Here is a 22,902-nt window from a genome sequence, read left to right as displayed (position 1 = left end):
AGAGGTACCATCTTGTAAATTTTACAAAGCCATGTAAGATTTTGGTTTCCGTACGATAAGTTGATCGAATCTTTTTTGATCGGCCTCAAACTTCCATCACTGGTGTATTTAATTATTAGGAGGAGGATCGGATTGCTATTAGTGTGTGCCAGTTTACAAAAAAAAGTGTGGCCCATTTTCAGTGTGATATCTTAAAAAATGCAGATTATGAAAAGGCTCAAACTTACCTGATGTTTCGAACTTAAAGGAAGATTCACAATGATTAAGGCTGTGCATACCTGGAGGGTGTTTCGGGGGTCGACTCCCCCATGGCCCTGTCCATAACCAAGCCTCGCGGTGGATCAGGGCCTGACAAGTCAGGCTGTTACTGCTGGCCGCGCACAAACCAACGTACAAATTTGTCAGTTCAACAAAACGAAAAAAAATGGGTTTCTGTACAGAACAGTAGTGTGCATATTAATTGGGACAGTGACGAAATAAGGCATTTATTTGGAAAATTAATGTTTATTTGAAAAATACACGGCAGTAATATGCCAGAATTGGCTTAAGAGATATGACAATCTTTTGCCTTTATAAGCATTGCTACACGCTTTGGCATAGAACCGATCAATGTTGAACACATTTTGACACGTTCTTCGTTGTGGTACCAGACCCTAATAACAGCAACAATTAGCTTCTCCACAGTTGAACAGTCCTGCACTTGGTTATTGTCCATAGATTCTCAATTGGGTTGAGGTCAGGAGAGTTTCCAAGCCAATTTAGAACGCATTTTTCTGAAAGTGTGGCATGGGGCAAGATCCTGGTGGCAGATGCCATCTCCATCAAGTCATCATCCACAATGGGAAGCAAATGCGTTGGCAGGATTGCCTTATGTTTACCTGGTGGCTAAAGCTCCCGCTTCACACACGGAGGGCCCGGGTTCGATTCCCGGCGGTTGGAAACATTTCGACACGTTTCCTTACACCTGTTGTCCTGTTCACCTAGCAGCAAATAGGTACCTGGGTGTTAGTCGACTGGTGTGGGTCGCATCCTGGGGGACAAGATTAAGGACCCCAATGGAAATAAGTTAGACAGTCCTCGATGACGCCTGACTTTCTTGGGTTATCCTGGGTGGCTAGCCCTCCGGGGTTAAAAATCCGAACGAAATCTTATCTTATCATTCCCTTAACAATAAGAAGCCGTCCAGGGCCTGTAGCAATCAAGCTACCCCAACACATCTTAGGTGGGTGTTTTGGCGCTTGTTGAATATGTCCATTCCGGAGAGGTTCGCCTTTGCTTTATCCTCCAGGTTTAGCGCTTCCCCTTGATTATAATAATAATAATAATCGCCTTTGCTTAGTCTCACTACCACTGATCTGCAGCTATGTACTTCAAAATGCACTTAATCTGAAAATGTAACTTTTCTCCATTCATCTGTCGTCCACCCCTTATGATTGAGTGCTCACCGCAGCCTTTTTTTTCCTCAAAACAGCAGTCAATACTTGTTTCTTGTGCTTGTGTGTCCCCTCAAGGAAGGTTCCTTGATGTTGGTGAGGGGCTCTTGATTTAGGGAATTGGATCTGTGCTCCAGTTCCCCGAATTAAGCCTGAATGCCTTCCACATCCCCCCCCTCCCAGGCGCTGTATAATCCTCCGGGTTTAGCGCTTCCCCCTTGATTATAATAATAATAATGTGCTTGTGTGTGTGTTTACATGTGTATTTGTGTACTCGTATATGTGTGAGTGCTTGTACTCGTGTGTACGTATACTCGTGTGTGTACTCGCCTATTTGAGTGTGCATGTGTGTGACCCAACAATTAATATTTGCACGAATAACTCATTACAGTTGTGACCGGGTGTGGACGTGTGAATTGCTCATTACTAGATCTATAATTTGTTAATGATTGTATCCATGTATAAGCGTAAGCAAGTAAATTTACTTACATGATTCATTACCTTTGTACCTAGTTCAACTATCAAAACTTTGGGGTCAAGTCCCTGGACCCATTATGTACTTCTGTAATCTTTTTGACTACCGCCCGCAGGATGGGTATGGGGTGTGTAGTAAACATAAAACTAACCAAACTACCGGCTTTGTTAGGTGCCAGTTTAAAAATTGCTGAAGTAGTGAAGAATTGGAATTATGGTTTCCATTCAATAAGCTGCGAATACCTATTTTGGTGGGCTTAAAACCTTCAGCCCAGGTGTATCTTTGTAAGAAAGGTTTGGAGTTATTATTGTACTGTGCAGGTTCTTAAAAAATGATATTTATTCACCTCACCTCAACATCTTTATAATTCTTGGTTTTATTATTATATTTAATTAATACATTTTTACCTATTTATAGAAGTTTGACATTGGGGCACTTCAAGGTCTTTTACTTTGAGACATGGATTCATGCACAATTTGCTGTTAGTGCATAAATATTTTCATTGGATGGAAATCTTCAGCTCAAGATCTTTCACATGTCTGTCATCAGGAGCTATGCAATGTTGCAAGAGTAGCAACAGGTGGAATGAGACGAAATTTTTTTTCAGAGTAAGGTAGCGTGGTGATGCCATGCTACCTTACTCTGGGAAAACTTCTCATTCCACCTGTTGCTACTCTTGCAACATTGCATAGCTCCTAATGATGCACTGAGATGTGAAAGATCTTGAGTTGAAGATTTAATCCCTCTTGGCTTGTTGCATTGTTAAGATCATCTGTCTGTGATTGTATTGCATATATATATATATATATATATATATATATATATATATATATATATATATATATATATATATATATATATGCAAAACAACCACTATGAAAGAATAGAGAAATTCCAAGCGCTTTCGTGACTACTCACATTATCAAGGAACTATGAAAGTAAAGCATCCAAGGAAGGTATATAAGGGGTCTGGCCAACACCTCACTATCAGATCCCACAACAGTTAAACACCTGACGCACGCTGGCCCAACTGGACAGGTCCTTCGCACAACCCACCAACAAACTATTCTACCCAAGAAAATTTTAAAAATTATTATTTGTCCAGTGTATTATTAAATTCTTCCCAAATTCTATTAATTATAAATGGATCTAATTTATATAAACCAAAGGAAATATTCATATTATTGTCAAAACTGCTTTTTATGAAACAAGATTCAATTATATTTCTGTCGACCATGGACTTGCTTGATACTACTTTCTCAACTTTTTGAAAATCAATTGGATGGTTAAAAATCTATTACATGAATAAATAGAGCATTGGAATCTTGTCCAGTTCTAATGCTATATTTATGTTGTTTTAATCTTAGTTCGAGATTTTTACCAGTTTGACCGTAATAAACTTTATCGCAAATTTTTCCCCTCAAGGAAGGTTCCTTGATGTTGGCGAGGGGCTCTTGATTTAGGGAATTGGATCTGTGCTCCAGTTCCCCAAATTAAGCCTGAATGCCTTCCACATCCCCCCCCCAGGCGCTGTATAATCCTCCGGGTTTAGCGCTTCCCCCTTGATTGTAATAATAATAATAATATCGCAAATTTTACAAGGAATCTTAGACACATCCATCAGCATTTTGGGGGGAATTCTCTATCAAAATTTTTTTTTTTTTTTTTTTTTTTTTTTTACTGTATCAAGATTTTTGAATACAACTTTAATATTAAAAGTCTTAAGAAGAGAAGGCATATCAACCAAGTTTTCATGGTAAGGGAGAACCAACATATTTTTAGTTGAATAAGGCTGGTTGTCCCCTTTTTGGATTGTAAAAAGTATTTCTAGCAACTTTAAAAGATTTATCAATTACATTTCTTGGGTATTTTAAATCATTACCTATTTCATACCTCTTCAAGGGGGGCTCCTTGGCGTGGTGAAGAGGCTCTTGGTCTGAGGAATTAGACCTATCGGTCTTCTTCCTCAGACCGAACCTAATTACCCCCCAATCTCCCCTCCCCTATCCCATCCTCCCCATCCTCCCCTTTTTCCTTTCCTCCTCCTCCTCCCCACTCCTCCCTTTTGCCCTTCCTCTTTTTGTCCTTTGGGATTTCTCCCACAGGCACGCTAGTTCCTAGGTAGAGGAAAGGACACCGGGGTCGATCCCATTCCGTTGAGGTTTCTTGGCGGTGGCGTAGTTTGCCGTGGAATCTGGATTGCCTAGGGATGTCCCGATCCCTCTCCGGTATCCCGGAGTAGCTTTGGGTGTCTTTTGGGCGACGGGTGTATCTCTGGAAGCCACCTTTCGGATTCCGGGGGTGGTGGCTGAAGGAGGTATGCTTTGTGGCGGATATCCGGCCGCCCTCTCTTTTGTCCACCGAGGTAGCTCGGCAGATGTGAGGTTGCTATCCCAGATTGCTGGTTTACTGGCATGAAGGGTAGGGTATGGCACGGGTTCCATGCTGCATCTGCGCTACTAGCGGTGTCGAGTCCTCTTGGGCGCGGAGGGAGATTTCTGGCCCTTTCATTCCTCCTAGGAACTATCCCTCCCCGGTCCCCCCTTTTTTTTTCTTTTTTTTATTTTTATTTTCTTTTCTTCTTTCTTTTTTTTTCTTAAAAACAAAAAGAAAGAAGTAACCTAACCATGGCAGCCCTAGTCCATGAACCTTTTACCCCCGGGCCCCTTCTTGATACCGCACCCCGTTCTGACCCCGCCTCGTCTTTGGACCACTCTTCAGACATTCCTCATGCCTCTGTACCTATTGCCGGTGCTGTTTCCTCACCTGCTTCAGGTACTGAGGCCTCGACTGACTCCTTCGATTTATCAGACCTTCGCTCTCCTCTGACTATGCTTCCGGCCTCTCCCTCTACGGTGCGGCAATTTTCAAATCGCCGACCCGTTCCACGTCGGACCAACTCTGGTCCCACGCCTAAACGTCAACGACAATTACCTGCTGATGATACTTCTCCACCTTCACCTTCTCGTTCTTCTCAGAAAAGATCGACACGTCCTTCACTACCTTTCCACGCTCAGTTTCAGACTGAACAGTGGACTAAATTCTTCACTTTGCGACCAACTTCCTCTACTGCCTATCTTTCTGACCATAGTATTGGCAAGGCACTCCTACGCCATGTTGGTAAAGATATTTCTTTTCATGCTCTTAAGAGCGGTACGCGCATCATTACCGTACAGAATGCTACCCAGGCTCGTGAGCTCTCTCGTCTTTCCCATATAGATACTGTTCCTGTCACCCTTGAAAAACATCATTCCCTCAATTCTTGTAGTGGTACCGTTATTCTGCCCCATACCATAGTTCAACAAAATTTCCAGACATGCGGCACCGACATTCTAGAACAGCTGGAACTCCAAGATCTCCCAATCCTCAAGGTAGACACTTACGTTCTTCCTGCCCGTGGGCGGAGACGATACCCTAGCAATGTGGCTCGTTTAACTTTTGACAGCCGAGAACTCCCATCCTCAGTTTATATAGCAGGACATCGGTTACAAGTTCGAAAGGTGATCCCTACACCACAACAGTGTAGAAATTGCTGGCGATTTGGCCATCCAGCGAAATATTGCAGATCTATCGCCGAATGCCCAGTCTGTGGTGCCGATGACCATTCTAATACGTCTTGCAATCGATCTCCCTCTTGCCTTAACTGTCATGAGGCTCACCCTTCGTACTCTCGCCGTTGTCAGGTCTATTTAAACGAGCGGGAAATCCGTTACCTCAAAGAGACAGAAGGTCTCCCTTATGCCATGGCAGTTTCTCATCTCCGCCTCCAAGGGAGACTCCCACGTGTTTCTTATTCCCGTGTTTCAAAACGTCCCCCCACTTCTGGTATCCCATCTTCTACACCCACCTCTGTGGTTACCTCTCCCATAATCACTCCTGTATCTAATCCTTTTGCTGTCCTCGGCTCAGACGTCCCTACTTCAACGCCTCAGTCTAATCTCGCTTCTTCGAGTTCTCTCTTACAAGCCTCAGTATCGACGAGACCTCGTACGACACCTCTTCCCAATCGTCCCTCTACTTCTCAAAAGTCAAAAAAAGGTCCGGTAACACCTCCTACCCATCTTCCACCTCCTCATTTTACCCTCCCTGTCTCTGTCCCTAGTTCTTCCCCTCTCACTGGCTCAGTTACAAGTGCAGAGGTTCACCCTCCTCCTCGTAATGTACCTTCCTCCCCTGTTCCCTCCCAAGTTTCTTCCTCTTCTGCCACCTCCCAGGTTCCTGTCTCTTCTGTCCCCTGCCACGCTTCTCCAGTTCCCTCCACCCTTTCGCCCCCCCCTACCTTGGTACAGTCCAATACAGTTCCAATCTTTACTCATCCTCCCCCTACCATTCCCAATATTGTCTCCCATACGACATCTCTGAATTCTGAAACACTTGAAGCAATCTCTGAATATATTGCAGAGACCAAACCATCAATGGACACTGATCCACCTTCCGCTCTTTCTCTCTCCTCTGCTCCATCTGCGCAACTCCTTTCTTCACAGCGCACCGTTCCTTCGCTGCTTGAACATTTTCCACTGCCTCCGCATGTGGACTTTTCTAACCCTCCTAGTCCGTAGGAACCCTTACCTGCGGATTTCAAGTATCTTTATCATTGCCATTCATGGCCTTTTTACAGTGGAATATACGTGGCCTCAGGGGTAATCGGGGTGAGCTTCAGATGTTACTCTCCCAGTTTGCCCCTGTTGGTGTTTGCTTACAGGAACCAAAATTACACTCTGCTGTTATTTCTCACATCTCAGGCTATAATTTATTGTATTCTTCAGATCCTTTTCCTGATGGGACCTTTAATGAAAGTGCCCTTCTTCTCCGCACTGATATTCCGTACCATCAGCTATTTGTTCATACTTCGCTGCATTACACAGCAGCCCGTATCCACTTACATAGGTGGTATACGCTCTGTTCTTTATATCTCTCTCCTTCTCGGGCATTATCTATTCCGGATTTTGCCTTCCTTGTTTCGTCATTACCGCCACCAATTCTGTTACTTGGTGATTTTAATGCCCACCATTTCCTCTGGGGAGGGTCTCACTGTGATTCCCGTGGAATTCAGTTAGAGGCTTTTCTTGCCACCCACCCCCTCCATGTTTTAAATACAGGTACTCACACCCATTTTGATCCTCGGACTCATACTCTCTCTTGCATCGATCTCTCAGTTTGCTCTTCCTCCGCCGCATTAGACTTTACTTGGTCTGTTCTCCCGGACTTACATGACAGTGATCATTTCCCAATCATTCTTACTTCCCCTTCATATTCGCCACCTCTTCGCACCCCACGCTGGCAATTTAATCGGGCAAATTGGAACCTTTACTCACACCTGACTGTTTTTAAAGAGGTTCCTTCTTCGTCCTCCATCGATGAGCTTTTACACCTCTTCTCATCCTCCGTTTTCACCGCAGCTTCTCATTCTATACCCCAAACTTCGAGCAGGCATTCTCAGAAATGCGTGCCTTGGTGGTCTCCTGCTTGTGCTCGTGCAGTACGTTTGAAACGCGCTGCATGGGGCAGGTACCGGTACAATAGAACCACAGAGCGACTCCTTGATTTTAAACAGAAGCGTGCGATCGCTCGCCGTGTCATCCGTGACGCTAAACGCACTTGCTGGCGAGATTATGTCTCCACCATCACCTCTGCTTCCTCTATGAGTGCAGTCTGGAAAAAAGTACGAAAACTGAGTGGTAAATATTCTCCTGACCCGGCTCCTGTTCTGCGGGTTGCCGGTGTTGATATAGCAAACCCACTAGATGTTGCCAATGAAATTGGCAATCATCTGGTCCGTATTTCTCAGGGACTCCATCTATGCCCCTCATTTCTTTCCTCAAAGTCTGCCAGAGAGTTAGCACCCTTGGACTTTTCTTCTCTCAGAGAAGAACAGTATAATGTGCCTTTTACACTTCAAGAACTGGAGGCAACACTCTCAGCTTGTCGATCATCGGCAGCTGGGCCCGACGACATTCATATTCGTATGCTACAACATTTACATCAGTCAGCCCTTGCAGTCCTATTACGCCTTTACAATCTTATTTGGTCACAAGGAGTTCTTCCACAGCTGTGGAAATCCGCCATTGTTCTCCCTTTCCGCAAACCAGGCACTACGGGACATGAAACCTCCCACTATCGTCCCATTGCTCTTACCAGTGCAGTTTGCAAAGTAATGGAACGTCTAGTAAATAGACGTTTAGTGTGGTATTTAGAGACACACAACAGTCTCTCCACTCGTCAATATGGCTTTCGTAAGGGACGTTCTACCATAGACCCCTTACTGCGCTTGGATACGTATGTTCGTAATGCCTTTGCGAATAACCACTCAGTTATTGCCATATTTTTTGATCTTGAGAAGGCATATGACACAACTTGGAGGTATAATATTTTAGCCCAAGCCCACTCCTTAGGCCTTCGAGGCAATCTACCATCCTTCCTTAAGAACTTTTTAACTGACAGGCATTTCCGTGTTCGGGTTAATAATGTGCTCTCCCCGGACTTTATCCAAGCTGAAGGTGTCCCCCAGGGATGTGTTCTGAGCACAACACTTTTTCTCCTTGCTATTAATGATTTGGCCTCTAGTCTTCCATCAAATATTTGGTCATCACTCTATGTTGATGACTTCGCTATTGCCTGTGCAGGCGCTGACTGTCACCTCCTTACAGTTTCTCTCCAGCATGCAGTCGACCGTGTTTCCAATTGGGCCACCACACATGGGTTTAAATTTTCCAGCACTAAAACCCACCAAATCACTTTCACTAGACGCTCTGTCATCTCTGATCATCCTTTGTACCTCTATGGCTCACGTATCCCTGAACGTGATACAGTCAAGTTTCTGGGCCTCCTCTTTGATCGTAGGTTATCCTGGAAACCTCACATTACCTCTCTGAAGGCAACTTGTCACAGCCGGCTGAACCTTCTTAAAACCCTTGCTCATCTTTCGTGGGGAGCTGATCGTCGAACCCTCCTTCACCTACATTCCACCCTTATTTTATCGAAACTTGATTATGGTGACCAGATCTATTCAGCGGCATCTCCTGCTACTCTCTCTAGCCTTAACCCCATTCATCACCAAGGATTACGTTTATGCCTTGGTGCTTTTCGCTCTTCCCCTGTCGAAAGCCTCTATGCAGAAGCGAACGTTCCATCCTTATCCGATCGCCGTGATGCCCATTGCCTGCGCTACTATGTACGCTCTCATGATCTCCGCAATCCTTCCATTTATAGAATGGTCACTGATATTAGTAGACATTCTTTATTTGTTCGCCGCCCCTGCTTACTCCGTCCCTTCTCTCTTCGCCTTCATTCGCTCTTGTCTTCTCTTCAACTACCACCTTTCTATGTACATGTAGCATCTCACTTTTCCCTACCCCCCTGGGAGGTCCCAGCTGTTCGAGTCTGTTCTTTCTCCCTCCCTTGCTCGAAAGCCCAACTGTCTACGGTCGCTTCCCGCTCTCTTTTTCTTGACCACTTTCACTCTCATTCTCATGCCATTGCTGTGTACACAGATGGATCTAAGTCTTCTGACGGCGTAGGATTCGCAGCAGTGTTTCCGGACAGCGTCGTACAAGGGCATTTACTATCTTCAGCTAGTATTTTTACTGCTGAATTATATGCCATCCTTACATCACTTATCCGTATTGCATCTATGCCTGTGTCATCATTTGTGGTTGTCTCAGACTCCCTTAGTGCTTTACAGGCTATACAAAAATTTGATACACCTCACCCCTTAGTCCTCCGTATCCAACTTTGGCTACGCCGCATCTTTACTAAGCATAAAGATATTGTTTTTTGTTGGGTCCCTGGTCATGTTGACGTACAGGGCAATGAACAGGCAGACACTGCTGCGCGGTCAGCAGTACATGACCTACCAGTTTCTTATAGAGGTCTTCCATGTACGGACTATTTTGCTGTAATATCTTCCCACCTTCACACCCGTTGGCAACAACGTTGGTCTACTATGCTCGGCAACAAACTTCAGTCTATTAAACCGAGTATAGGTTACTGGCCGTCTTCTTATCACCAGTGTCGAGGTTGGGAGACTACTCTCTCCCGTCTTCGCATTGGCCATACTCGTCTTACTCATGGATATCTCATGGAGAGGCGTCTTGCTCCTCTCTGTGAGAATTGCCAAGCTCCATTATCAGTCAGCCACATTCTGTTGGACTGCCCACTTTATCAACGAGCACGCAGAATTTACCTCTGTCGTCGTCTTCGCCCCGCTGCTCTCTCTTTACCTTCCCTTCTCGCTGATGGACCCACCTTTCATCCGGACTCTCTCATTGACTTTTTGACAACGACTGACTTACTCCACAAATTTTGATACGTTCAGCCCTTTCTACTTGTATCTCTTGCTACCCTCTACCCCCGTACTATCCCCTGCCCCGCTGTTTTCTGTAACCTGCTGATCATCCCCCCTCCCTTCTGCCATCCAATTCCCTTGCTTCCTTCCCTACCCTGCAGCGCTGTATAGCCCTTGTGGCTTAGCGCTTCTTTTTGATTATAATAATAATACCTATTTCATAAATTTTGGATATTTCCTCATATATGAACTCAGGACTATAAATTCGTAAAGCTCTCAAAAACATTGATGAGAAAAGAGACAGTTTGACTCTATCTTGATGCGAAGAATAATAGTGGACATAGGAACAGTTATTTGTAGGTTTTCTGTAAATTTTAAATTTGAATTCATTATTACCCTTAATAATTAAAACATCTAGGAAAGGCAATGAGTTATTTTCTTCAAACTCAACAGTAAAGTTTATAGAATGGGCTAAGCTATTTAATTTTCCAAGGAAATGGTGTATATCTACATGTTTGGGCATAAGACACAAAATATCATCAATATATCTGAACCATTTAGCTCTTAGGGAGGATTGTGTTAAGCAACCTTAATAACAATAAAAATTTGCGCCTTACTAAAGCAGACAAAATAAACGCAATAGTAATTATGAAAGAAAATGATTACCAACAAAAAAATGAATAATCTCTTAGATGATACTGAAACCTATTCTAAACTTAGGAAAAAATAAAAACACACAAACCAGGGAATCCAGTCAGACCAATTATTAGCTCCATAGGGTCAGTTTCATATAAATTATCCAAATGGCTTGTTGATATTTTGAGCCCTATTGTTGGCAAAATTTCTAACTTTAATGTTAAAAACAACATAGACTTATGCAATTCTTGGGTATCTTTACTGAGGAAACGTTTCGCCACACAGTGGCTTCATCAGTCCATGCTCTTAAGAGCGGTACGCGCATCATTACCGTACAGAATGCTACCCAGGCTCGTGAGCTCTCTCGTCTTTCCCATATAGATACTGTTCCTGTCACCCTTGAAAAACATCATTCCCTCAATTCTTGTAGTGGTACCGTTATTCTGCCCCATACCATAGTTCAACAAAATTTCCAGACATGTGGCACCGACATTCTAGAACAGCTGGAACTCCAAGATCTCCCAATCCTCAAGGTAGACACTTACGTTCTTCCTGCCCGTGGGCGGAGACGATACCCTAGCAATGTGGCTCGTTTAACTTTTGACAGCCGAGAACTCCCATCCTCAGTTTATATAGCAGGACATCGGTTACAAGTTCGAAAGGTGATCCCTACACCACAACAGTGTAGAAATTGCTGGCGATTTGGCCATCCAGCGAAATATTGCAGATCTATCGCCGAATGCCCAGTCTGTGGTGCCGATGACCATTCTAATACGTCTTGCAATCGATCTCTCTCTTGCCTTAACTGTCATGAGGCTCACCCTTCGTACTCTCGCCGTTGTCAGGTCTATTTAAACGAGCGGGAAATCCGTTACCTCAAAGAGACAGAAGGTCTCCCTTATGCCATGGCAGTTTCTCATCTCCGCCTCCAAGGGAGACTCCCACGTGTTTCTTATTCCCGTGTTTCAAAACGTCCCCCCACTTCTGGTATCCCATCTTCTACACCCACCTCTGTGGTTACCTCTCCCATAATCACTCCTGTATCTAATCCTTTTGCTGTCCTCGGCTCAGACGTCCCTACTTCAACGCCTCAGTCTAATCTCGCTTCTTCGAGTTCTCTCTTACAAGCCTCAGTATCGACAAGACCTCGTACGACACCTCTTCCCAATCGTCCCTCTACTTCTCAAAAGTCAAAAAAAGGTCCGGTAACACCTCCTACCCATCTTCCACCTCCTCATTTTACCCTCCCTGTCTCTGTCCCTAGTTCTTCCCCTCTCACTGGCTCAGTTACAAGTGCAGAGGTTCACCCTCCTCCTCGTAATGTACCTTCCTCCCCTGTTCCCTCCCAAGTTTCTTCCTCTTCTGCTACCTCCCAGGTTCCTGTCTCTTCTGTCCCCTGCCACGCTTCTCCAGTTCCCTCCACCCTTTCGCCCCCCCCTACCTTGGTACAGTCCAATACAGTTCCAATCTTTACTCATCCTCCCCCTACCATTCCCAATATTGTCTCCCATACAACATCTCTGAATTCTGAAACACTTGAAGCAATCTCTGAATATATTGCAGAGACCAAACCATCAATGGACACTGATCCACCTTCCGCTCTTTCTCTCTCCTCTGCTCCATCTGCGCAACTCCTTTCTTCACAGCGCACCGTTCCTTCGCTGCTTGAACATTTTCCACTGCCTCCGCATGTGGACTTTTCTAACCCTCCTAGTCCGTAGGAACCCTTACCTGCGGATTTCAAGTATCTTTATCATTGCCATTCATGGCCTTTTTACAGTGGAATATACGTGGCCTCAGGGGTAATCGGGGTGAGCTTCAGATGTTACTCTCCCAGTTTGCCCCTGTTGGTGTTTGCTTACAGGAACCAAAATTACACTCTGCTGTTATTTCTCACATCTCAGGCTATAATTTATTGTATTCTTCAGATCCTTTTCCTGATGGGACCTTTAATGAAAGTGCCCTTCTTCTCCGCACTGATATTCCGTACCATCAGCTATTTGTTCATACTTCGCTGCATTACACAGCAGCCCGTATCCACTTACATAGGTGGTATACGCTCTGTTCTTTATATCTCTCTCCTTCTCGGGCATTATCTATTCCGGATTTTGCCTTCCTTGTTTCGTCATTACCGCCACCAATTCTGTTACTTGGTGATTTTAATGCCCACCATTTCCTCTGGGGAGGGTCTCACTGTGATTCCCGTGGAATTCAGTTAGAGGCTTTTCTTGCCACCCACCCCCTCCATGTTTTAAATACAGGTACTCACACCCATTTTGATCCTCGGACTCATACTCTCTCTTGCATCGATCTCTCAGTTTGCTCTTCCTCCGCCGCATTAGACTTTACTTGGTCTGTTCTCCCGGACTTACCCCTCAAGGAAGGTTCCTTGATGTTGGTGAGGGGCTCTTGATTTAGAGAATTGGATCTGTGCTCCAGTTCCCCGAATTAAGCCTGAATGCCTTCCACATCCCCCCCCCCCAGGCGCTGTATAATCCTCCGGGTTTAGCGCTTCCCCCTTGATTATAATAATAATAATAATCCCGGACTTACATGACAGTGATCATTTCCCAATCATTCTTACTTCCCCTTCATATTCGCCACCTCTTCGCACCCCACGCTGGCAATTTAATCGGGCAAATTGGAACCTTTACTCACACCTGACTGTTTTTAAAGAGGTTCCTTCTTCGTCCTCCATCGATGAGCTTTTACACCTCTTCTCATCCTCCGTTTTCACCGCAGCTTCTCATTCTATACCCCAAACTTCGAGCAGGCATTCTCAGAAATGCGTGCCTTGGTGGTCTCCTGCTTGTGCTCGTGCAGTACGTTTGAAACGCGCTGCATGGGGCAGGTACCGGTACAATAGAACCACAGAGCGACTCCTTGATTTTAAACAGAAGCGTGCGATCGCTCGCCGTGTCATCCGTGACGCTAAACGCACTTGCTGGCGAGATTATGTCTCCACCATCACCTCTGCTTCCTCTATGAGTGCAGTCTGGAAAAAAGTACGAAAACTGAGTGGTAAATATTCTCCTGACCCGGCTCCTGTTCTGCGGGTTGCCGGTGTTGATATAGCAAACCCACTAGATGTTGCCAATGAAATTGGCAATCATCTGGTCCGTATTTCTCAGGGACTCCATCTATGCCCCTCATTTCTTTCCTCAAAGTCTGCCAGAGAGTTAGCACCCTTGGACTTTTCTTCTCTCAGAGAAGAACAGTATAATGTGCCTTTTACACTTCAAGAACTGGAGGCAACACTCTCAGCTTGTCGATCATCGGCAGCTGGGCCCGACGACATTCATATTCGTATGCTACAACATTTACATCAGTCAGCCCTTGCAGTCCTATTACGCCTTTACAATCTTATTTGGTCACAAGGAGTTCTTCCACAGCTGTGGAAATCCGCCATTGTTCTCCCTTTCCGCAAACCAGGCACTACGGGACATGAAACCTCCCACTATCGTCCCATTGCTCTTACCAGTGCAGTTTGCAAAGTAATGGAACGTCTAGTAAATAGACGTTTAGTGTGGTATTTAGAGACACACAACAGTCTCTCCACTCGTCAATATGGCTTTCGTAAGGGACGTTCTACCATAGACCCCTTACTGCGCTTGGATACGTATGTTCGTAATGCCTTTGCGAATAACCACTCAGTTATTGCCATATTTTTTGATCTTGAGAAGGCATATGACACAACTTGGAGGTATAATATTTTAGCCCAAGCCCACTCCTTAGGCCTTCGAGGCAATCTACCATCCTTCCTTAAGAACTTTTTAACTGACAGGCATTTCCGTGTTCGGGTTAATAATGTGCTCTCCCCGGACTTTATCCAAGCTGAAGGTGTCCCCCAGGGATGTGTTCTGAGCACAACACTTTTTCTCCTTGCTATTAATGATTTGGCCTCTAGTCTTCCATCAAATATTTGGTCATCACTCTATGTTGATGACTTCGCTATTGCCTGTGCAGGCGCTGACTGTCACCTCCTTACAGTTTCTCTCCAGCATGCAGTCGACCGTGTTTCCAATTGGGCCACCACACATGGGTTTAAATTTTCCAGCACTAAAACCCACCAAATCACTTTCACTAGACGCTCTGTCATCTCTGATCATCCTTTGTACCTCTATGGCTCACGTATCCCTGAACGTGATACAGTCAAGTTTCTGGGCCTCCTCTTTGATCGTAGGTTATCCTGGAAACCTCACATTACCTCTCTGAAGGCAACTTGTCACAGCCGGCTGAACCTTCTTAAAACCCTTGCTCATCTTTCGTGGGGAGCTGATCGTCGAACCCTCCTTCACCTACATTCCACCCTTATTTTATCGAAACTTGATTATGGTGACCAGATCTATTCAGCGGCATCTCCTGCTACTCTCTCTAGCCTTAACCCCATTCATCACCAAGGATTACGTTTATGCCTTGGTGCTTTTCGCTCTTCCCCTGTCGAAAGCCTCTATGCAGAAGCGAACGTTCCATCCTTATCCGATCGCCGTGATGCCCATTGCCTGCGCTACTATGTACGCTCTCATGATCTCCGCAATCCTTCCATTTATAGAATGGTCACTGATATTAGTAGACATTCTTTATTTGTTCGCCGCCCCTGCTTACTCCGTCCCTTCTCTCTTCGCCTTCATTCGCTCTTGTCTTCTCTTCAACTACCACCTTTCTATGTACATGTAGCATCACACTTTTCCCTACCCCCCTGGGAAGTTCCAGCTGTTCGAGTCTGTTCTTTCTCCCTCCCTTGCTCGAAAGCCCAACTGTCTACGGTCGCTTCCCGCTCTCTTTTTCTTGACCACTTTCACTCTCATTCTCATGCCATTGCTGTGTACACAGATGGCTCTAAGTCTTCTGACGGCGTAGGATTCGCAGCAGTGTTTCCGGACAGCGTCGTACAAGGGCATTTACTATCTTCAGCTAGTATTTTTACTGCTGAATTATATGCCATCCTTACAGCACTTATCCGTATTGCATCTATGCCTGTGTCATCATTTGTGGTTGTCTCAGACTCCCTTAGTGCTTTACAGGCTATACAAAAATTTGATACACCTCACCCCTTAGTCCTCCGTATCCAACTTTGGCTACGCCGCATCTTTACTAAGCATAAAGATATTGTTTTTTGTTGGGTCCCTGGTCATGTTGACGTACAGGGCAATGAACAGGCAGACACTGCTGCGCGGTCAGCAGTACATGACCTACCAGTTTCTTATAGAGGTATTCCATGTACGGACTATTTTGCTGTAATATCTTCCCACCTTCACACCCGTTGGCAACAACGTTGGTCTACTATGCTCGGCAACAAACTTCAGTCTATTAAACCGAGTATAGGTTACTGGCCGTCTTCTTATCACCAGTGTCGAGGTTGGGAGACTACTCTCTCCCGTCTTCGCATTGGCCATACTCGTCTTACTCATGGATATCTCATGGAGAGGCGTCTTGCTCCTCTCTGTGAGAATTGCCAAGCTCCATTATCAGTCAGCCACATTCTGTTGGACTGCCCACTTTATCAACGAGCACGCAGAATTTACCTCTGTCGTCGTCTTCGCCCCGCTGCTCTCTCTTTACCTTCCCTTCTCGCTGATGGACCCACCTTTCATCCGGACTCTCTCATTGACTTTTTGACAACGACTGACTTACTCCACAAATTTTGATACGTTCAGCCCTTTCTACTTGTATCTCTTGCTACCCTCTACCCCCGTACTATCCCCTGCCCCGCTGTTTTCTGTAACCTGCTGATCATCCCCCCTCCCTTCTGCCATCCAATTCCCTTGCTTCCTTCCCTACCCTGCAGCGCTGTATAGCCCTTGTGGCTTAGCGCTTCTTTTTGATTATAATAATAATAATTCATCAGTCCATACAAAGGAGAAACTTGAAGAACAGGAGGAGAATGAGGTAATCAGTCCCTCAGCCTTGAGTCGATGTGGTCAGTCCATCAATCTTGTCTAATTCAACAACATGTCGGTTCTCTGAACCATTCATCTGCAAAAACATAGACTTAGTTGATAAATTAAGCTCCTTGACTGACTTTTTGCTCCGGGTCAGCGTGTCAGCATGCCTTGTTGTGCTCCGGGTTTTCTCGTGTTTTCACGGTCGCTCTTACGTGCTAGAACTTTAATTTGTGCCATCAATCCTATACGATACATCCCTCTAGCGCCTGGAACCAATCTTGGGCGGAAAACATTATATACTGAGTCAAAAAAGGAGAATTAGTGTGCACTACCTAGCAGAGTTTACTGCCAGAGGGGAATCATAGGCCTATGTTCCATGTGCAAAATAATAATAATAGAACTTTTTTTTGTCAGAGGAAAGAAAGTCTCCCTGATAACATTGTGTATACATAGTGTATACTACAGTGGCTCCCTAGTATATAGATGATAAAGGCTAAAGTGTCATTTGAAAACAGGTGAATTTGTAAATGAAGTGATAAGCCTATAGAGGCAGGTGCCAGAAGTCGCCAGAATCTTACCACAGTGGTCAGCTGTTTTAATAATCTTTCTGGCCTGCCAGTGTACTCGCATATAATCTAGTGATACCAGTGAATAGCAGAATACAGTGTTGTAGTAGCAACTAATCAGTATTATAATGGTACTTAGTGGAGTGGAGTGACTTTCATTAGTTTCTTTTTTCTTGAAATACCAGACGTATACTGTGAATTTCATATAACCTATAGTTACCAGCGGTCGCAATATACACAACGAGAAGCAATTATTACTACAGAAAAAGCGTCCTTCCTCCAAAATTTCCACCAGTCAACTATAGTGATAATATAGCATTTATTGTGGTGGAGATGCTGTATAATCCTCCGGGTTTAGCGCTTCCCCCTTGATTATAATAATAATAGTGGTGGAGACGAAAAAAAAAACTAGAAAAGCTAGATACAGCGATTGATAAACAAGGGTTGAGGCTCGACCGTTCGTCATTGTAGGAGCTGCCAGAAATCACCGGTTCTTCAACACGCAAGTTATACTTTTGTATCAATCAAATCACATATTACTCGGGTAGATAATTTCAGGTAGATCCTTCATGTGTTAGCCCAAATCACCGACCAGTATGTTTTAAATAAGTGACCCACTGATCAGATCAGATCGACTGGTCCGAACCCTCGACTGGTCCGAGCCCTTGATGGTCCGAACCCTTGACTGGTCCGAACCCTTGACTGGTCCGAACCCTTGACTGGTCCGAACCCTTGACTGGTTTCAAACGGTTTCGTTGGACAATAAAGCAGACCGTAAACGGATGGGGTTGTAGGCGCCCTTATCAAACACAAACAATAAATATAAATCAGGAACGTACACGGTAAGCTGTCCAGTATACAAGTACAGTTAGAAATAGAAATACAAATAGCTAGAGCTTCATTTAAGGTTATTAATAGAATATTCAAGAGGTTGCTAGTAGAATTACAGTAAATCAACCATTCAAATCATCATGAAGCTCTGTGTAGTCTGCAGTCAATCAAACAAACGGGCTTCCACATGGATAAATTGTCATTTTTGTGGAAATTGGTGTCACGCCCCTTGTGCAGATATCCAAGAACCAGCTACAAGCAGTATTAAAACAGGGAAGTGTTTTTGGGTATGCCCAAATGAGATAAATCTGTGGACTAAAATCACAAGGGTATTAAAAGAGGATAACATCAAAGCTGCTTTCATAGAAAACCTGGAAGCTTTCTACAACAGATGGGAACATAAAAAGTCTGGGCTGAATGGTACTGCCCTTGATACTGGCCATGTAGTCAGAAACTGTAAGGCTGGAGGTGATGTCCTGGTAGTCAGTAAATGTGGGGCTGATAGTGCTGTCCTTGGAGACAGTAATGGTGAAGCTGGAGGTGCTGTCCTGGGAGACAGTAATGGTGAAGCTGGAGGTGCTGTCCTGGGAGACAGTAATGGTGAAGCTGGAGGTGCTGTCCTGGGAGACAGTAATGGTGAAGCTGGAGGTGCTGTCCTGGGAGACAGTAATGGTGAAGCTGGAGGTGCTGTCCTGGGAGACAGTAATGGTGAAGCTGGAGGTGCTGTCCTGGGAGACAGTAATGGGGAAGCTGGAGGTGCTGTCCTGGGAGACAGTAATGGTGAAGCTGGAGATTTTGTTCATGTAGTCGGGAATTATACGCAGGAAGGAATACATATAAATCACCTCATAGGGGACAGGAGCCGTAGTAGGGAAACAAGTGTAGTCAAAGATAAGATAAAACCAATATTGCAAACTAGAAATACCACAGGAAATAGCAAACAAGAGGACTCCACTAGCAATAGTGAGGATATATTACCAAAAACAACTGGTGGGAGCTCCATTGTTGGTGCTAGGGAGGATAGGAATAAGACAGGGAAACATGCACCAACAGGGAATACAGTCACAGAAACCCAAGGCAAACGGAAACCAAGCCTGTGCACATACTATGCACTTGGTATCTGCAGACATGGGAAATCTGGAAAAACAGACGGGACGTGCAACTATGACCACCCTAGAAAATGCCATGCCCATATGACAACAGGAAAATGCAAACTCCCTTCCTGTAAGCTTTTTCACCCTGAAATGTGTACCTCTTCAGTACAGGAAAGACTGTGCTATAACTTAAATTGCCAGGCACACCATCTAAAGGATACAAAAAGATACAAAACATCCAGGCCATGGGAAAACCTGGGTAGCCACAGCCACTCAAGAGGGAGAGGTTTTTTAGTGCCAGGAAGGAAAAAAAAACTGGCAGGAAATGGCAGAAATCGTACACCAAATCCAGTCATTCCTGGAGTGGAACCACAGTCGATGGCCTCCAATCCAAACCAACAGATACAGATACTAATGCCGGAAAAAAAATCCCCCCCAGTACCAACAATACCACCAGTCCGATGACATTCTTCTTTGCAAATATACAGGGTCTAAAGCCAGCAACAAACAACAAAATACCTTTCATCCGTGGACTGCTTGCAGAGGCAAAGGCAATGTTCGCGGCTTTCACTGAGACCCATATAAAGGATCACTTGGACAACGAAATATGGATCCCAGGTTACAACCTATACAGACGTGACAGAGTGAACAGGCAAAAGGGGGGGGGGGTTGGCCTGTACATTTCAGAGTCACTTGTTTGCACAGAACTGCTTAATGCCTCAAATGATGTAGTGGAAGTTTTAGCAGTAAAGGTCGAGAACCAAAACCTAGTCATTGTGGTAGTCTACAAGCCTCCGGATGCAACATCCCAGCAATTCCAGGAACAGCTGTTAAAAATTGACCACTGTCTGGAAAATCTTCCAGCTCCTGCACTCAACATCTTGCTCCTGGGGGATTTCAACTTAAGGCACCTAAAATGGAGGAATATAGCAAATAATATTGTTGCAGTAATAACACCAGGAGGCAGCTCTGATGAAAATTCACACTCACACGAGCTTTTAAATCTCTGCACAAAATTCAATTTAAACCAGCAAATAATAGAGCCTACTAGACTGGAGAATACACTAGACCTCATCTTCACTAACAGTGATGATCTGATAAGAAATGTCACCATATCAAAAACAATATACTCAGATCACAACATAATTGAGGTTCAGACATGTATGCGTGGAGCCCCAGACCGACATAATGAGACTAGTCACGAGGGAGCATTCACCAAATTCAACTTCAATAACAAAAACATAAAGTGGGACCAAGTAAACCAAGTCCTAACCGATATAAGCTGGGAAGATATACTAAGCAACACAGACCCCAACTTATGCCTAGAACAGATTAACTTGGTGGCACTCGATGTATGCACAAGGCTTATTCCTCTAAGAAAAAGGAGGAGTAGATGTAAAATAGAGAGAGACAGGCGCTCTCTTTACAGGCGACGGAAAAGAATAACAGAGCGGCTAAAAGAGGTCAATATATCTGAAATGCGTAGGGAGACACTGGTCAGAGAAATAGCAAGCATCGAACTTGAGCTAAAGGAATCTTATAGGAGTCAGGAATCGCGGGAAGAACTAAAAGCCATAAATGATATTGAAAGAAACCCAAAGTATTTCTTCTCCTATGCCAAATCAAAGTCGAGAACAACGTCCAGTATTGGGCCCCTACTTAAACAAGATGGGTCCTACACAGATGACAGCAAGGAAATGAGTGAGCTACTCAAGTCCCAATATGACTCAGTTTTTAGCAAGCCGCTAACCAGACTGAGAGTCGAAGATCAAAATGAATTTTTTATGAGAGAGCCACAAAATTTGGTTAACACAAGCCTATCCGATGTTATCCTGACGCCAAATGACTTTGAACAGGCGATAAATGACATGCCCATGCACTCTGCCCCAGAGCCAGACTCGTGGAACTCCGTGTTCATCAAGAACTGCAAGAAGCCCCTATCACGAGCCTTTTCCATCCTATGGAGAGGGAGCATGGACACGGGGGTCGTCCCACAGTTACTAAAAACAACAGACATAGCCCCACTCCACAAAGGGGGCAGTAAAGCAACAGCAAAGAACTACAGACCGATAGCACTAACATCCCATATCATAAAAATCTTTGAAAGGGTCCTAAGAAGCAAGATCACCACCCATCTAGAAACCCATCAGTTACACAACCCAGGAGCGCTGTATAGCCCTTGTGGCTTAGCGCTTCTTTTTGATTATAATAATAAATAATACACAACCCAGGGCAACATGGGTTTAGAACAGGTCTCTCCTGTCTGTCTCATCTATTGGATCACTACGACAAGGTCCTAAATGCACTAGAAGACAAAAAGAATGCAGATGTAATTTATACAGACTTTGCAAAAGCCTTCGACAAGTGTGACCATGGCGTAATAGCGCACAAAATGCGTGCTAAAGGAATAACAGGAAAAGTCGGTCGATGGATCTATAATTTCCTCACTAACAGAACACAGTAGTAGTCAACAGAGTAAAGTCCGAGGCAGGCACGGTGAAAAGCTCTGTTCCACAAGGCACAGTACTCGCTCCCATCTTGTTCCTCATCCTCATATCCGACATAGACAAGGATGTCAGCCACAGCACCGTGTCTTCCTTTGCAGATGACACCCGAATCTGCATGACAGTGTCTTCCATTGCAGACACTGCAAGGCTCCAGGCAGACATCAACCAAATCTTTCAGTGGGCTGCAGAAAACAATATGAAGTTCAACGATGAGAAATTTCAATTACTCAAGATATGGTAAACACGAGGAAATTAAATCTTCATCAGAGTACAAAACAAATTCTGGCCACAAAATAGAGCGAAACACCAACGTCAAAGACCTGGGAGTGATCATGTCGGAGGATCTCACCTTCAAGGACCATAACATTGTATCAATCGCATCTGCTAGAAAAATGACAGGATGGATAATGAGAACCTTCAAAACTAGGGAGGCCAAGCCCATGATGACACTCTTCAGGTTACTTGTTCTATCTAGGCTGGAATATTGCTGCACACTAACAGCACCTTTTAAGGCAGGTGAAATTGCTGACCTAGAAAATGTACAGAGAACCTTCAAGGCGCGCATAACGGAGATAAAACACCTCAATTACTGGGAGTGCTTGAGGTTCCTAAACCTGTATTCCCTGGAACGCAGGCGGGAGAGATACATGATTATATACACCTGGAAAATCCTAGAGGGACTAGTACCGAACTTGCACACGAAAATCACTCACTACGAAAGCAAAAGACTTGGCAGATGATGCAACATCCCCCAATGAAAAGCAGGGGTGTCACTAGCACGTTAAGAGACCATACAATAAGTGTCAGGGGCCCAAGACTGCTCAACTGCCTCCCAGCATACATAAGGGGGATTACCAACAGACCCCTGGCAGTCTTCAAGCTGGCACTGGACAAGCACCTAAAGTCAGTTCCTGACCAGCCGGGCTGTGGCTCGTACATTGGTTTGCGTGCAGCCAGCAGCAACAGCCTGGTTGATCAGGCTCTGATCCACCAGGAGGCCTGGTCACAGACCGGACTGCGGGGGCGTTGACCCCCGGAACTCTCTCCAGGTAAACTTAAATGATTTTAACATGGTTAGTTTTGATGTTACTTCCTTGTTTACGAAAGTTCCTGTTGATGATTTATTAAGTTTCTTATCTGAAGAACTCGTTAACTATGATTTACCATTGCCAGTTCCTACTATCATTAAAC

The 22,902-nt window shown here is 44.7% G+C and overlaps 1 long non-coding RNA gene across 1 annotated transcript in view; it reads left to right on the top strand.

The window, feature by feature from the left end:
* Positions 1–18,053: 18,053 nt before the first annotated feature.
* LOC128693003 (uncharacterized) overlaps positions 18,054–22,902 on the top strand; it is a 98,055-nt gene continuing 93,206 nt past the window's right edge. Inside the window, exon 1 of the long non-coding RNA XR_011392887.1 lies at positions 18,054–18,121. This is a non-coding gene — a long non-coding RNA (uncharacterized lncRNA). The remainder of the gene's footprint in view (positions 18,122–22,902) is intronic.

The sequence above is a fragment of the Cherax quadricarinatus genome, chromosome 38 (genome assembly GCF_038502225.1).
Source record: "Cherax quadricarinatus isolate ZL_2023a chromosome 38, ASM3850222v1, whole genome shotgun sequence".
In the NCBI taxonomy this organism is placed as follows: Eukaryota; Metazoa; Arthropoda; class Malacostraca; order Decapoda; family Parastacidae; genus Cherax; species Cherax quadricarinatus.
The sequence above is the reverse complement of the archived record's forward strand: the minus strand, read 5'-3'. Positions and strand labels throughout refer to the sequence as shown.